The sequence below is a fragment of the Bombus fervidus genome, chromosome 3 (genome assembly GCF_041682495.2).
Source record: "Bombus fervidus isolate BK054 chromosome 3, iyBomFerv1, whole genome shotgun sequence".
NCBI lineage: Eukaryota > Metazoa > Arthropoda > Insecta > Hymenoptera > Apidae > Bombus > Bombus fervidus.
Window position 1 is genome coordinate 13,096,264 of NC_091519.1, and position 17,931 is coordinate 13,114,194.

The 17,931-nt window shown below is 35.1% G+C and overlaps 1 protein-coding gene across 2 annotated transcripts in view; it reads right to left on the reverse strand.

Moving 5' to 3' along the window:
* Window positions 1–17,931, reverse strand: part of LOC139985255 (uncharacterized) — a 66,436-nt gene that overhangs the window by 16,057 nt on the left and 32,448 nt on the right. The gene's annotated exons all lie outside the window — the stretch shown is intronic.

Here is a 17,931-nt window from a genome sequence, read left to right on the forward strand (position 1 = left end):
AACAGTTATCGTCCTTTATGTCGACTATTTCTTTCGTTACGTTTTTCATCGCCTATTTCTTTTTCGCTTTCCACCGTAATAGATCAGCCACGGATAGTCCATTTCGGCGAATAGTTTCTCTCGATCGACGTGGCAACGGTCGAAAAGAAAGATTTAGGATATTGCAGCCGTTCGCCGATAAGGAGCACCATTTACGCCGAGGGAGATCCGTTTTCTTAGATAGAACGTTCATGGGGCTGGGTCTTTTCATTTTATAGGATTAATATAAATCTAGAAATTGTACAGCCGAACTTTAAGACCTTCGCAGCTTGATTCCAACGACGCTACTTCGTCCTGTATAAATTCTGATTTTTTCGATGAAACGCGTATTCATAGCAAAGTACCTTTTTCTGTAATCTTACTATGGCTTGCCAAAGTATTCGAATAATCTTGATCATCCCGAGGTGACGCGTACGTCGAACAATGGAAAACTCGGAAAATACCGAAAGGTCGGGCGATATCGGCGTTCGTACGGTAAAATCATAGGAAAGATTTCGATAACTTAACATCGTTCGTGCATTTCAGTTTAGTTAACTATTCGATCGATTAAAAGTTTAATTAATCTGTTTGCTTTGTTTGCATGGTGTTGGCGTTAAAATTTCGAAAAAAAAACGTGCAGTTAGAATAAAGTTGGAAACATTTCGTATAATACGAGACTCCGTCGAAACTCGACCGCGCTGGCGGAAATTTTGCGCAGGATCGCGTATTATGCCAAACATTTTGAAATAACGTTAGCGCTGTAACGAGACACGACTATCGTGATTATGTTCGTTACATCGGCTGCGACTCTTCAATTTTTGTATTTTTAAGTCTATTCCTATTTTAACGAATAAAACATATTTGTAACGTTGGAAGATGTTTAATCAAGAAAATTGAAACGAAAATGTGCCATCTTTTTTCATTTTGTTCTAAGCGAAGCTATTTTGTAACGCTGTAAGAACGTAATTGGGTCGACCCAGACATAACTCGACCTGAAACGATCGAAAGAACGTAGCAGGCTTTTTTCCAAACGGATCTCAAAATGTATATAGGAGTTGCGAAATATTTATTGCAAGTTTACAGTTTGGCCAGGTTCGTCAAAATATTAGGTTGCCCCAAAAGTGTCTTTCTTTTACGAACATGTCTTTTACGACAATGCATCTTTATATGAACACGACAGCTAATCCGTCAAATGTCGTGGTCTTTACCTTATTAGAACAAAATGGAACGTACGTAGTTTGATAAAATAAAGAAAACGAGAAATATCGTGCATCTATTATTTCTTTATAAAACGAAAGAATCTTTTGGGACAACCTGATATTTGAACCGTAGATTATTCGTCGTGTTAAAATAAGCCAGAATATTTAGCGAGCTATACTTAGCGCTAATTGTACGTTTAAAGTTACTCTTCATTCTCTGTGCTAATCTTTCGTTGCCCTAATTTTCGAGAAATGTCCTGTAACTCCCATATACATTTTCCGATCCATTTCAAATTTTCCAATATAATCACAATAATCGCGTCTTTTTACAGCGCCAGCGAAATTTCAGAATTTCTCGCATTATACATTAATAAGCGTTGGAACACTTTCTTAAGCCACTGGGTATAATAATTTTGAAATTTCATTAGCGCTGTAACGAGATAAAACTATCGTGATTATACGTACAAAATGTGGAACAGATTCGAAAATGTATCACAAAAATATCGGAAACATATACTTCGCGAAGATCATCGAATTATTGGAAAAACCAATTTTCTTCGCTACATCGATAAGCCACGGTAGATAGCGAGATCGTTTTTGGGACTAACGGTACGTTTAAAACTACTGTTCGTGCCGTGTACCAATTTTTCACTAACACTGAATAAACTACGTTCGCAAATAAATGTCCAGAATAATTTCCATCTGCATGGTTCCAAATTTCGCTGTTATAATTCGAATCTTCTCGCAGCGACTCCTGTCTCGTTACAGCGTTAACAAACTTTCGGAAAGTGTCGCGTAACGCGCATTTGGAAAAAAATTTTCCGCTGCGAACGTTCGAATAGCAGCGCGAGGCAGCGCACAAAAAGCGGGAAACAATTTTTCCTTGGGAAACTTGGAAGCTCGTGTCATCGTTTAGAACACGTAGCTGCGCTGTGTTTTATCGATGTTCGGTACTTTGAAGTCTAAGTATAAACCTTGCTTGCACGGTGCCACTAATCCGTGACAAATCGAGCAAAGTAGAGGCTGCATTTCATCGAATCAAGCAACGTTTGACGTGTACACCGTGACGTACAGAAACTTGTACATCTCTGAAAGCCAACGCTTTGATGTTTAACGGTGAATGCACAATCCTCAGAAACGTTGCTGTCGTTGAAATTAAGCTAGTCGTTTCTGCCGATGTACGCGGAATTTCCTTTCTACGGGCTCCCGCGTACAAACGTGTTTATGTTCATTTACACCGTGTTTCTAAACGAGAGGTCTAATCAGTTTGTAGAGCCGATTTATCGGTTTCTGTGCGTACAGTTACGTTGCCGTTCGTCCAACAAATCATGCAAACCAGGCAATTGCTCGATTTTAAGACGCGACGCGATAAACAGCTGGTTCAGTGGGACGACGATAATATCGTCGAACGGAACGTTCTATGTAAAATTAGTGGTAATTACATTTGGGGAGAAAGTGTAATTAGAAGAATACGAATCCTTAGCAAATAGTTTCTTTCGAAATTTACTCTTAACCGAAGCATTTATCTTTTATACGATATCACACACGGCAACTGGAGAACCCGGAGAAGCATTACGACCGCGAGAATTACGCTCAGCTAATAAACGCAAACGAACGAGAGACAAGTACTCTGGTAAGTTCGGCAAACAAATGTTATCTTGTTTCTAGAAATAACTGTTAATAAGGAATATGCTAATATGGAATTTGCTAATAAGCGTAACGTCGTATTAAGCGTACGGTTTATGCTAAATATAAATTGTACGAACGCGACGACAATTCGTAACAAATTGAGTTCGATAACGACAATATTAATTGTTTATCGTCGCTATGAGGCGATTTTTCTCGAAAAATTGCAAGTGCCGAAACGACGGTAATTAACGGATTTCATATTATAAAATAAATTCTAGATAGTTTTTACGCGAAAGATTTATACCGTTTGAATAAATCCTCGTTCGTAAGTATTTGCGTAAATGCTGGTCTCGTGCGAAACGTGATAATTAAAACTGCAGATTTTTACGCATTCACAGGAGATTCGAAGATGCAAATATTCCCAAAGCATACGCAATACACGCAAGAAGATATAAGATCGCACGAAGTAAATACACAAATATTAATAATAATCGTAGATGAAACTTTCAGCCTGAGATCCAATCGAACCGGTAGCCTTTCTAAAACCGATCGCTACTTTCAAATCTACTTTAAATTTCACCCTGTTTTTATGAGAAAATTCTCAAACTAATACGATGCTCCTTGGAGAGATCTTCTCTGCCTTCTCTTTCGCTCTCTACTCGTCTGCCCCTAGAGAACAGAGTAATAGGACTACGCGTGCTCGTTGTCGGAGACAAAATTGGCGTTCAGGTGATATTCTACGAGAACTTATTTCTTTTCTAGATGACTCGTAATCCTGGCAAGTGTCAGTCTTTAATCCCTTAACGTACAATTTTGCTCCGCCTAACCGGTCAAAGATGCGCAATTTCTTCCTCTACGTTCGCGATCTAAAGACGCTCGATTATACGCACACAGAGACGCACGAAGATACTCGAAGACTCTTAGAAACTTTTCACGCGTATATTATACGAAACGTTTAGAAATTTCATTAGCAGCACGACGAGCCACGATTATACGCGATTGTGAAATTTCTAAAATTTCTAATTTCTCTGCAAAAATCGTACGCAGAAATTACGTAAAATATTTGTCGCGCAAAGACGATCAAAATATTTCAGCAGTCAATTATTCGCCGTGTTAAGCCACGATATTTAACGAAACGATCTTTATCACCAATTTTAATGTTTAAGACTATTTCTATTCATGTTGTATACTAATTTTTCGCTAAATGTATATTTGCCATAAATGTCATCGTTACAAGACATCATAACCGTTATAAGAGAAGTTTGTCAAGTTACGATATAAAAGTTGATGTTTTTAATTAAAAAATTTTGATCGCGAGTAACCGTTAAAACGGATTAAAGTTCTCTTGATTATCGTTATCGACGAGGGAAACTTCATTTTGGTTACCAGTAACCAACATAAATGACCGGTTTTTTATTTTTTTTTTTATTACGAGTAACTATTATCTGTGGCAGGAAAATTTTATTTTAGTTACCGATGACCATTATCGACGGCAAAAATTTGTTCTACATTGTCAATTGTCGCTGGCTATAGTATCAATCGTTATTAACGTCACTGATAATTATTGGATTGGCAACTAAGTGATTGCGGATTTTGTCAATATCACCTAATGACAAAACCCGCAATCACTTAGTTGACAACCCAATAGTACGTATATTCGTTATTCGTAAAACGTGTGTTTTATCGAGCAAACAAGAAGATATGAAAATATACGAATAGGATGAAAGATATCGTAGTACAATATTTTTATTAACAGTTGCATTAACAGTTGCACCATGATGTCTTTTATCTTGTTCTTTGTTTCATACATTTTCGTATCTTTTTGTTTACTTAATAATAAGACATATCGGTTTTATAATTAGACTTCTTTACGTTGGCAGTGAGTACCGATTAGCAGCAATGTCGAAAAACATCGACGATAGTCGAATGAAACTAGAAAATATTTTTTCATCGATATTGGTTGGCGGTAAACGAAATCCAATTTCGCCATCGATAATGATTATCGGTAATCAAAGTAAAATTCGAATTTCGTTGATAATGGTCACTGGTAACCAAACAAAAATTCCGGTCACTTCCATTGATTAATGATTAAAATTAAATTCCCGTGATCTAAAACTATTATTGGTAGCCGAGAAACAAATTTAATCGTTCGTAATGATTATTCGTAATCAGAATAATTAGCAATTAAAATTCTTGAATCGTATCGCTTTTGGAGAAATTGAAAACTAGCTTCCGTTTAAATAAAAACTAGTTTCTATCCAACGACTTTTCTCCCAAAAAATATTTAACATAATTGTTATTTTGGAGCTTCGCTTGTAACTTTCACGTATATTTCCAGATTGATTTCTAATTTTCCTATTGTAATATAATAATTAATACGATATAATATAATAATCTTAATATTATATTTCTTAATATTAAATTATAAATCTTGATATTGTCAGATTTTTTTATTTATTTAGAAATATTATTATAATTAGGGTTTCCAATGATTTCTATCCTATATGACAATTTTATTGATCGATACATTTATTTACAATGGATTAAACAGGAAACGATGGTTATTTAAACACGGTAATGTGCTATAGCTAAGACAACTAAATAGTTAATTAACAACTCAACTCTCGACTCCTCACCACTCGACTGTCAACTCATAACTCTCGTCACCACGGCCCCAACGCTCTTTCTTTTTCACGCGGACCATCCTCCTCGACAACGCTGATGTCACACGCTCAAGAAGGCCACCCGCTCAGAAACAGTAACAGGATAGGCTAGACATCCTGCATACCACAGGCATCCAAACAATAACCAAATAGTAACGGAATAGGCGCCTCTGAGATACACCGGACAACAATTCCTCCAGAGAGACTAAAACCTCAGTATAAAAACCCTCCAAAATAAGCGCTAGAATCAGTCTGTTAAAACATTTTGAATCAGTCTCTTGTAACACTTTGCATTATTCTGTTATAATACTTTGAACCTCTGTTGGATTTGCATAATAAATTCTATTATCATATACAAAGTTCAATTTCTTCAGCTTATTCGTGAAACGTTGGAACTGCGACGCGAGGAGATTGTCACGTAAAATTAATGATAAAAAAGGAGTAGCTGAGCAATAAATTAACTTGACTGTGCTTTTATAATTTTGTAGGCTTTTAATCACGAAAATGATTAAGTATAATATTACAATAAAGTAGCGAAGTTAAAATAGTTGTTCAAATCAGGCCAAAACTGTACTGTACGCAAGATTAGTCTCGTGGTCGAATGCTTGCAGTTTTTATATGTCGGATCATCTTTGGAAAACGGGGCGTGTAATGAGTTTTGCTGCGAGTTGTCCATAGTTGTCTTATACCAGATGATGTTTGTTTATGGGAATGTATTACAAAAGTGAACAAGTGATATCGATGATCGAGTGCTCGAGATGCCTATGACGATGAATTTAGGCATTATGTCACTTCGAGCCCAAGCCCACTGTCATAAATCTCGGATAATCGTAAATTGACTTAACTCATAAACAGCTATTTCTCAGTTTTATTGTTTAAATACGACTATAATAAAAAGTCTGGACCAAAGTATCAGGGACCTTCCCCAAATATTCCGAAAGAAAGGCTCCGGTGTCCCTTCATCTCCGACATATATGTTGCGTTTGTAGGTGTTGAGGAGCAAGGAGAGGATCCTGATTGCCCTACATAACGCGGAAAATGTAATGTTGGGCCATGCGCGAAGATCAGATCAAAGCCTAATGGTTCAGTGTCAGATAGTATGGAATGACGTGGATTTGGGTATGGTCGTTGTCACAAGATCACCGGCGATCTATCGGTTTCGTGATTTCTTGTGTCCCCGACGTGACACTGACAACAGTCTCCTCTCAACTCACTAATGGCTACCTCTTATACCATGGCTCCGGTATACGTGGCACGCACACGTTCCATAGACGTGGATGACCCATGGTCGGGTCGAGTAGAGCTTCTTAATTACACAGGGTTTTTCCCCGATATTACAATATTATAACAACGATAGTTCCAATTTGATACACGCCCGGCAGTGAAGAATGACGAGGATGCAACAACGTTTGAGAAAGTTTGAACCGCAACGCGGGTAATGCTTCGAGGATTCCTCTTTAAACGAAGAACTTGGATGCAATTGAAGGTTGTTAAGTTAAAATTACGCCAACTATGTTCGAGTAATGCGCTTTCCCGCTTTATGCTGCTTTCAGGTTCTGAAGAGAAAAATGATTTAAGTATTTCGGGTGGAAATTCTCCGAGTAGAACGAGAGTTTTAGTTCCCGCTTTTCCAGCAGTTGTTTTAATAATTTTAACTTTCTTAATGCAACCTACATGCGAACAATGTTTCATTCTAGAAACATTTATTCCCTGGCACAGCGCTTAAAAATGATATATACGGTTTTCATTATCAGATTCGAATACACGCGTATTGAAGTTAGTTAAAATTTTAATTGAATATAAAATACACTATCGCGTGTTTCATTGGATAATGTAACGAATTTCTCGTAATAATATAGGAATTTCATTAAAACGAGTAAATCAACACGTTGACTGGCGAAGTTTAAACTACCTGTTGAAAAGTTTAACAATAATACATATGTACCTGTTTTTCAACCATCACGAATCAGCCAAAGTTGCTAATAATTGGAAATAAATTTCATTGATATATTATTCTGTTAATAATTAATATGATATTGACTATAAAAGGAAACATACTTCTTTATTAATACGTATTTGCAAATTAATTTCACTGATATTTTGTTTCGTTGACAACGAAGAAGAAAACATAGCTGATTACTAATACAAATTAGACTATGAGACAAAACTTCTGACAACGTACTTGGAAATAAGATTTCATTGATATTTTGTCTTCTTAATAATTAATAAAATATTCGGCATAAAAGAAAAATACCGATGATCATAAGGGATTTTAGCAGGCAACGGTGTATAAATGCGAAGTACGGTAAAATGGAAGATGACGTCCGGCATTATCTGCCTGTTCATTTTACGCAGCTGCGAAGTTAAATTGAAATTCACGTATTTACAGAAAGTAATATCCTCCTCTAAGTGACGGTGCTAAAATGGTCAACAGAAATGGGCTACGTCAGTCAGAGCTTTCAATTACAGGGACGAAGTTGAAGAGGACTCTGCAGAAATTATATATGGATAGATACAACTAATTGTTACTGGTTTTATTATCTTTCTAATTCTAATTTTTAATTCCCCACATAGTTGATTATTTTTTTTTTTTTTTTTAATCAATTTTACATAGTCGACGAAAGGTAATCGTACTCAATTACAGTTCTACTTCGTTTTTTGATAATTTGTTATTTACCCAGTTGACGTTTGAAAACGATGGACGTTTTTGATATTAATTAAAAAAGCTTCGCGTTACCCAGCTGTATCGATTATATTAAATATATATGCTTTGAATAGATACAATTAAAAAGTGAGAAGAAATTAAGAAATAAGGAATTAATCAAACTTACGAAAAAAGATTAATGACTCTGTTAAATTATAAACGTTATTTATATTAAATAATATTACTCCTGTATTGTTGATAGAATTTGTTTACTACATATATATATATAAAAAAATGTATATATAAAAAAAATCGTGCAGTGTATAAGTATAGCAAATGAAGACACAGTGAAGCCTGAAAAGTAGTATTAGACAGTAACTAGTCAGACGCGAGTGTTTCACTGATCGTTCGATGTTTCTTATTACTAACGTGTATAGTTTTATGAATTTGCCAAAATAAATTAATATTTCTTTGTTATCTAGTAAAAAAATGGATCAGTATCCATTTCCATCAATGATTAAAGAAAGGAATTAAATATTAATAAATTATTATATATATTAAATCAATTAAGAATTAATTATTGTACTTTAATTACGATATGTAAAATAATGAATACAAAGATTTAAGGTGTCAAGATTAATAAAGCGGTGACGTGTGATCAAAATTACTTTCGATGCTTCGTCGTATTTTAATTTTACGCTGCATTCCGACGATTCAATTCTCGAAAGTTCTTAATTTCATTCTCTGGAATTTATAATTCTTGAAGCGAATTTCTGCCAAGGAATTTATATTACCGTTTATATACGTCTAGAATTATATTTTGATCAATTTGTTCTGACTGAACTTGGTGAATTATTTCCAACTCCTTGCAGCTACGTGCACAATCATAAATCGCGAATTTCGGTCACAATGGTTGAAGTTCCCGATCCAACTACGAACATCATCAATTTCTCGCGTCGTAAAACTTTCATGATTTTCAAAAGTTCCAGAAATATTAAATATCTTTGTCGCATTAAACGACAGGCTGCAAGCAGCCCCGGCTTTTATACCGACGAAAATTACGATCGATTTCCGATTATTGTACGTTGTAAATTATTGTATCAGAATAAGACGAATAATTAATTGCGCGAAATCAGACGAGCAATTTGTCTTCCCGTGTCTCGATATCTGAATGCTGGTAACGTCAGAAAATTGGTAAAAAATTATCGTCGTCTGTTGATAAGATTGTCAATGAAAATTATCGTTAGCAGATATTAACCCTTATCTTGGAAATTTAATTTGCTCGTACAACAAATTAACGCCACGATAAAAGATCGCTGTAATACTAAACACAAATATTTGGACCTGAAAATTTCGCATTTAAAAGCAGGAAAGAACGAGACCTCCGCGTGAATTGTCTTTAGACACGTCGTTCGCAGATAATAGAGCGATAGAGTCATCCTCGGCAAAGGAATATAAAACATCGGATGACAGCGGAAGGAGCAAGTTACGTTGAGCGGAAAGAAAAGGCCGCGGGACTGTACGCGATTTAGATGCTGCGATGAACGTGGAGGCGATAGATATTGACAAGGGGGTAACAGAAAGATACGCGGAATCTATGAAAACAGAAAGAAAGAAACGTGGCAACGTATAACGAAATAATGTAAAATAACGAGAATGAGTAAAGAGGTAGAAAAAATATCGGAAAGAGGAGTTCACAGCGAATATTCGAAATAAAGGAAATAAAGGAAATAGAGGAAATAAAGAAACGATGAAATAAAAGATAAAGAAACGAAAGGAGCAGGCAAGGTAAGAGATAAAAGAACCGTGAATATACGTAATAAGTAAAAAAATAAAAAAAAAGCGATACCACATACCGCGAGAAGGGAATCGTTAAATAAAAATCCTTAAATAAAGGTGGGGAAAAATGAAGGTAAATAAAAGTTAGAAAACTGCGTGTTAAAGGGACTGATCAAAGATTTGGACGAAGCGTAGTATCGCAAAATTCAGCCGGAAGGAAGACGCGATTTGAGCCAGGTCTCCGCTCCAATCAATCGACTACACTCGAATGCGATTTCTTGAAAGATATCGAGTGATATCCAATAAAGCAAAGACCTGGTGAGTGCAGCTTTAGATAGTCTATCGATCGCCTCGCGACCACGGTTCAACCCTTAGAGGTACAAAGTTAAAGCGTACAGGGAGTTATAATATCGGACCGCTTCTTTCTTTTTCTTTCTTTTTTTTTCTTCCTCTTTTTTTTTTTTTTTTTTTTTTTGTTGTTTTATTTATGCGAGCATGTATAGCTTAGACGTTGCTACCGTTACACACCATGTGTTGCATCCCACACCAGACGTGCAACCCCTCGTACGTGTACTTTCTACGTCACACCGTCGATGCATTTTTGACGTCACGTGTTGTTCGCAGTATCGAGAACAGCGTGGTTTGAACGATCGTCGCGATGTTGCACGAACGAGAACTGTCGACTATTTTACTTCCACATCGTCGTTTATCAACTTCCCCAATGAAAAACAACACGACCCATTTAGGACTGGAGCAAGTTTCTTCGTAATAAGTACTCGATATTAAACGCCAAGTACAACGTAGCGACGTTATCGACTTTCGTAATAAAAATTATCTCCATTTCTTGTTTCAAAGGGAACTCGAAAGGACGAAGAAGAAATTCTCTCAGCATAGTTTTAATATATAGATATGGGAAAGACAAAAATAGCGGAGGTAGTTTAGTTGATGTAGAGAGCCCGGGCCGAGTGATACGAAGAAGCAAGCACCGCGTGATTCCTTGTGGAAATATAAATAGAAAATATATAGAATAAAATTTTTTACATTCTCGGCTTGGTTGTCGAGAAAATCGAGTTTGAAAATTTATCAAGCATACTGGAACGTGGATAATTCCGGACTGGACGGGATCGAATAATCAACAGGGAGGTCATTCTACGTGTGAAAACAAGTCGAAAATGTGGAGTAACGTTTACCCGTTTAACGTTTAAGGCTTCATTTTCGAGATAATAAATGTTAGAGAATAAATGAGAAATTTTAAAATTTATTTTTCTCGGAAACAAAGCGTCCTGCGAAGAAATTTTATTTTACGTTTTCCACTTATTTTCACACGTGAAACCACCTCCTGTCGATTTTCCAGTCCTATTTAGTCCGGAATTTACCCTCGTTTAAGTATACTTGATAAATTTGCAAATTCGATTCTCTCGCGAACTGAGCAGAGAACGACAAAATGTTATTTTTTAAATAAAAATTAAACAATAGAAGAAAATTAAATAACGGTAAATAGAAAATAACATTTTGTCAGTATATATACAATTATATATATAATTTATTAAATTTTGTTTGCCGGCTACAAAATGAGATCGATCTACACGCGTAGAGTTCTCATTCACACTGTCGTTCAACCTCGATACACAGATTAAATGTAGATTATCATATGTATACTTAACTTAATGTTGTAAATTTAACACATAATATGATTATATAGAAATAATATTTGGACTTACAGGTCTTCGCATAGAACATTGTTTAGGTGGAATTTGTTATTGGTACTAGTATAGTAAACTCTATAGCATCGACACTGCATTAATTATCGAAGTTTATTATTATTATTATTATTATTATCTGTTTATAGCAGCGAGGCTTAAAGGACAGTGCAGTCTCTGTTACAAAACACGCACGTTTCACGTTAATTGGTGAAGTAAATTTACATGTGAGAACGACGAATATAATTTCTCTTTAATTGACAGAGCACTGTCGGAATCTTCAACAAATACAAAATCATAACACGTAAATAGGAAAGCGATAAAAGTCAACGATTCGTTTATCGCGATTTCTAATCTTAACAACGTTGCAAACGTTGTTCCAGCGTATATTGCTCGGAATTGAATAGAAATTTGTGCAAGTTCGTAGTTAATAACGTTAGAGAAACGAATAGCGCGTTGATAATTTGTAACTCGTATTAGTTCGTGAAAGTTTGCGTATTACGTGCTCCGGTCGAAAAGTTTATTGACTCGATAGATTAACGCAACATTGCGACAGCGTAGCAAAGAATACGTGTTTAACATTCGATTAATATTACCCTTCGCCTGAAATGAACTTCTTCTTGAAAATTTAATATCGATAGGACAAAGAGGATATCGCGTGGATCATCTCGAGATCAGAAATTAAATTACTTGATAATTCGATGTTAAAATTTCTTAGTATACATAATGTGTTTTAGTGATTGAATATACGCGAGATTAACTTGCGAAATTCTTCGTATTCAGTGATTACCGATAAACTTCGATCGAGTTATCGACGAATTAATTTGAGTATATTAAATTTCAGAATTGAACGTTTCTAAGAACTTACGACATTATTCGTCGAATTATAACGAAACAATTAGCTAGCAATTCATTTGTTCTATTATTTTATTATGTATATTAATAAAATTTTATAAGTTTATGTGGTAGACATAATTTATTAACTATGGTTTATGATTATTTATAATTTAATAATCGTTTAACGTTGAAATTCGATATAATATTCCGGCGAAATTATTCTTTGACTATCACAATGAATTTAATAGTAACAAATTTTATATATAAACGCGATAATGAATGCAACGAAAGTAAAGGTATTATATTCACTTTCGTTAAGGTAATCGGTTAACCATTAGAGTAGAATCTAACGATTATCAATATTAAAGAGCATGGCTTGTTTACTTCTTACAGCTTCGCCGCCTTCCGCATATTTTATATTTTCGTTCAACGTTTTAATTTTAGTACACGAACAACTTTCATAAATCGTGAGAGCTAATCTGTTTCAATGTAATCAGGAATAATAATTAAAAACTGAGCAGGTTAATTAGCCTAGTTCCATAAAGGACCAAATTAAAAATCCAATCAACAACGTACTCGAGCCAAGCTTAAATTCAATGCATGTATTAAATTAACGTTTCAACTTATTAATAATTCAACGATATTCTCCGCTAAATTGATCTTTTTTTTTTTTTAATTCAGAACGAAGTACAATACCCTGCTTTTTTATTTATTACCGTTACACGCTGTCGCTATTATCAGTTGTTTCGGAAAACTAGAAACAACGGGGAATTAAATTTCTATATATCCGTCGCTCGTTACATTACATCGACGTTTTATAGATATTTATAACGACGGTCTCTGACATTTACGTTGTCGATCGATGTAAGATAAATGAATTTCAGGAAGCAAGAGAATTGACATTTGATCGTTTCAATTGCAATTACGCGTAATCACAAACCATTTCGATAAAGAGGAATTTAATCTTACAAATACGAAATAACCCGATCAAATCGTCAAAATATTTTTAACCCTTCGATAAATAGACACAGTGGAGGTCATTCGATTCTGAAACTAAAATCTGAATTTTCTTTTCAGTTATCACGGTGTAACGGAGAACTTTAGAACCTTTAACGTCCAAGTATAAAAGGAAAAACTTAACGAGTAAACGCACGTTAGATGGATTTTTATGAAACAGGGATTACAATAAACGAAATTACCTCACAAACTTTCACTCAATGTTGCGTCTATCCTTGGTTCGTACGGATACCGAAAAATTCTATTTTATCGTATCATTTACCTAGTACCTCGTGGTCAATTATTTTCTAATGCTATAGAAAACCAGCAGGTGTTGCAACGTTCATTAACGAGCATGTACATATGTTAGCCATGAGATGTAAATTATACCTTTTAGTACACAATTTCAGTGGAAATTGAAGTTAGGACGTTTTAACGCTTTTTATTCCCCTTTTTTGCTGGTTATGACGCTATAAACATAACGCACTGGCAATGGTAGTAATTTTTTTAAACTTTTTTTTGTTCATATTATGTTAGACATAAATATACGTGAAATACGATAAACATATAATAATAATAATAATAATAGTAATAAACTAGTAGGCTGTTGCGACCTGTTTGAAACGACGAGTATACTCGTCGAACACAAAGTACGCGTGACTGTTACGATACAGAATTACGTTGTAACGAAACGGCCGCTTCATTTTTTAATGTTATTACCAACAGGGTTCGTCGTAACGCAAAATATTTCCATTTCTTCGTGACGATTATACTCGTCGAAAACGTTTAATGTTCCTGTTATTTTCCATAGCTGCCTGCTGTCTTCCCATGAAATTTTCTATTTTCCTCTTATACAATTTCTACGGAGACGAGTTCCATTGTCGCAAATTTAGCTCCTCGAGCAATCGAATTATTTATGGGACGGTTCAACAACCATAATAGGTAGGGTAACGCAATAAAATAATATAATACATAGATATAACGTATAAATTAATTATATCACGTAGAATAGAATGATATATCATCGGTAATGTCATTACCAAAGTGTCGATCTGAATAGTTTCGTTTAAGTTTGATAGCTAATCGCTAGCAAACTGCATCGTAATAAATTGTCCTGGCTGACAGGAAGCAATTATACAAATTGAACGCGTGAATAGTCCCAGCAATCGTCTGAAGAAAGCATTATCTCTTGGAAATTTCATTAGAAGGTAAACACCGCGTGGGTGGGACCCTATCTGTAAATTTGCCGTTATTTCTTATTGGATGATCTTCTCATTAATTTTACAGGGGGTGCTAACAAGCGGACCGACGAGCGAGGGTAACATTCCCTCTTGAACGCTTCTGCGAATTCTCCGTTGCCTTTGCCAGCTTTCTGACCGATTATACAAAATCTATCAGGCGAGAATTTATCAATAGACCACAGACGGTCGTATAAATTAATATCTTTGTAAATACAATTGGCGGAACGGAGCTTAAATAAAGTACTTTGCCTCCGACATTTCACATATTTTCGCAGTGTTACGCACAAATTTTCTAACAAATGTATAAATATTAGCGGCCTGCTTGAAAACCCCACAAATACTATAAATTCGATGACCTTCGTTTTACTTGTTGACTAGAAAAAAATATTTTGATAAGCAAGAAATAATCAATAAATAATAATTATATACATAAATGGATAAATAAATCTAGAATATTTTGCAAGGGAACAGCAATATCGTACCAACTCTTCCGTTGGTCCAATTTAATAAACTTAATCGCAGAAAATAAAATTCTCGATCGTTGGTCAAAGCTAACTCGAAGATGCAAAGACACCTCTCTACACGCCGGAAGCATAAAACTTCGCAAGATAAAGTAAAAGATCGAAATCGTAAATTCGAAGGGATAAAGTACCTGTTCCTATGTAAGCGAAATGTCATTAACATTCACTCTCACCTACGAATGGTCATAAATGTCTCAAAGTGTACAAAAGACAGCAGAGAGAAATGGTATAGCATCGATAAAACTTTTATTATTAAAAAAAAAATTACCACATTCGAAGTTTTTATTTGGGGACTTTGAAACGCTCCCTGCAACCTTTAACGCCCTCCTGTATCTTCTTTTTATACCTCGAAAGCAGTTTTACAAGTTTCCTACCCTTTTCATTATTTTAAACATAATAAGAAGGTATTTTTAAGATGAAAAAGACAGCGCATCGATGTCAGTCCGTTGAGATTCTATGGTAAATTTATACAGAATATCTTAATCAGTTAGTTGTCTTTGACGAGTATACTCGTCACGAACAAATGACGACATCTTGCATTACGACGAGTATATTCGTCATGCGTAAAAAATAGTTAAAATTTGCTGCTTCAATTGCGATAAATTTCAGCAATAAAATTGAAAAATAACAAAATCGTTTCGTTACAATTTAACACTAGAAATACCGATAGTTAACACGAAGCTATTTCTACCAAAACAAGTAAAAATGACTTGTCTTTAAAAAATAAGAAATGATAGAATATTTTTATATTTATTGATTTATTACTTTCTTACAGAAGGAATTCCATGTTATGTAGTACATTGTTAGTATTATTAATCCACCTGGGACCATCATTCCTAAACTAGGGTTGACACATTTATAAAATTGTAGAACCAATCATTTTTACTGGTGTGGTATTTCTAGCGTTAGCATCTAGCGATCGACCCGGAATTTTCCAGATAACTGATATCATTATATCGAATGACACGCAGTAAAAATTTGAAGAACGCGTAGGAAGTTGTACAAAACGGGGCAACTGGTTAATTGGGATTCGATAAACAGATTGTGGGAGCTTTTTACACTTTGACAAGTACCCGGTCATTTTGGTATTGGTATAAGCAGCCTTGGTACAAAATTATTTTGAGTGTGAATGCATAAAAAAACAAACTAAAATTTATTTTATTATTCTTTTAGTTATCGTTGCGAAAATCATCATTGCGGAAAAAAATATAACACGAAGTAGGAATTTTAAAATAAAATTGTAAAACCAGTTCTAGTGTTAATTCCACACAACAACAGCCTGTCGCATAACCTGTGTTTGACGAGTATACTCGTCATCGTTTATTTTTCGCGACGCATTTTAGGAACACGTTTTTCAAACTGAATTTTCGTGGCAACAGTCGACTGGTCAAGTAGATTATTAGCAACTTCGTCGAGAAAGTTTCTAATTTTTCGAAGGAAAATGTAGAAATTGGTAACTTTAAAAAATATTAAAAAATGTAAAAATTGTTTAGCTCGTTCAATCGCTATCTCCCTTTCAGAACATTTTAAAAATCATCTACAGGATCATATTGGTCGTTAATTCTCAATCTTTTCGTCCCCTTCGTGTCTCTCATGCCAGATTGAAGGGAATGTCGACGATAATTTACCTTCCACCCTTGGTGAACAACTTTCAGATAGAAATGCCGGAACCTTCAAGATATATCGAATGATATTTATTAAGCCGTCCCATTAGGGTGAACGAGAACGGAATGTAGCATTACCTTGGTACATAAAATCCCACTCCACTTTGCCTCCAGCATATTGCTTGTACGGTTCTACAACTACGTAACATTTGTCCTTAATGCGATACAAGTATGAGAGTAGCTTCGGTATGTTGCAGCCTAAGTATCGTGAATTACGAGCGCAATAAAAATGTTAATGCCACAACAAGGAAAAGAACGTTCCGATTTGTTTAATTCTTTTAATTCGAATCGTGAAAAAAAGCACATGTTGATTCAAAACGATAGTAATCCGTAGTATGAAAATAGTAAGGACGAGCATACAAATTAATTTGAATTTTTCAAAATATTTGTTCAGATGTGGAATCGAAGAGATGAAAGGTGAATCGAAAGTTGAAAGATTTCGGAATAAATTATTTTTTTAACCTTCTGTATGTGACGCGTATATACGAATCTTTAAAAGGTGTTACAAATTTCGTTGCTCTAAGCCCAGATAAAAAAACTTGAAAAATAAACGTCCCTCTAGCTTGTTCGTCGCAAAAACACAAGTCGTTTGGTCTGCGATAGTTTTGCTGTTTACTGTACATGATCATTCTATGGGCAAATCGATCATTTTTTCGCGTCCATGTCAGGGATTCTTTTTTTTTCCAACTTGCCAACTCGAGAAAGCGAAAGAACTTTCGACAGATCCAACGCACGAAGATGGAAGAGATCGATTTACGTAACTGGAAAGACGCGTAGCTATCTTTGAATAAATAAAAAAGTTACATATTATTTAAACGAAAAAGGTCGTTTCAACAAAGATCCATTGTCCCTATCGCGCTCTCTTTTCCGAGATCTTTTCACGTTCGTTAGGATCATGGTCATATAGCAGTTTCAACGATGTTTAGGCCACGTAACGAGCTATCCCAACCACATCGAACTACCAGGGAAAATGCAGTCGAACAAGCAGACTAACGCCAATGATTCATGGACTCGTGGTAAACGAAAATTAATCGCTGCGA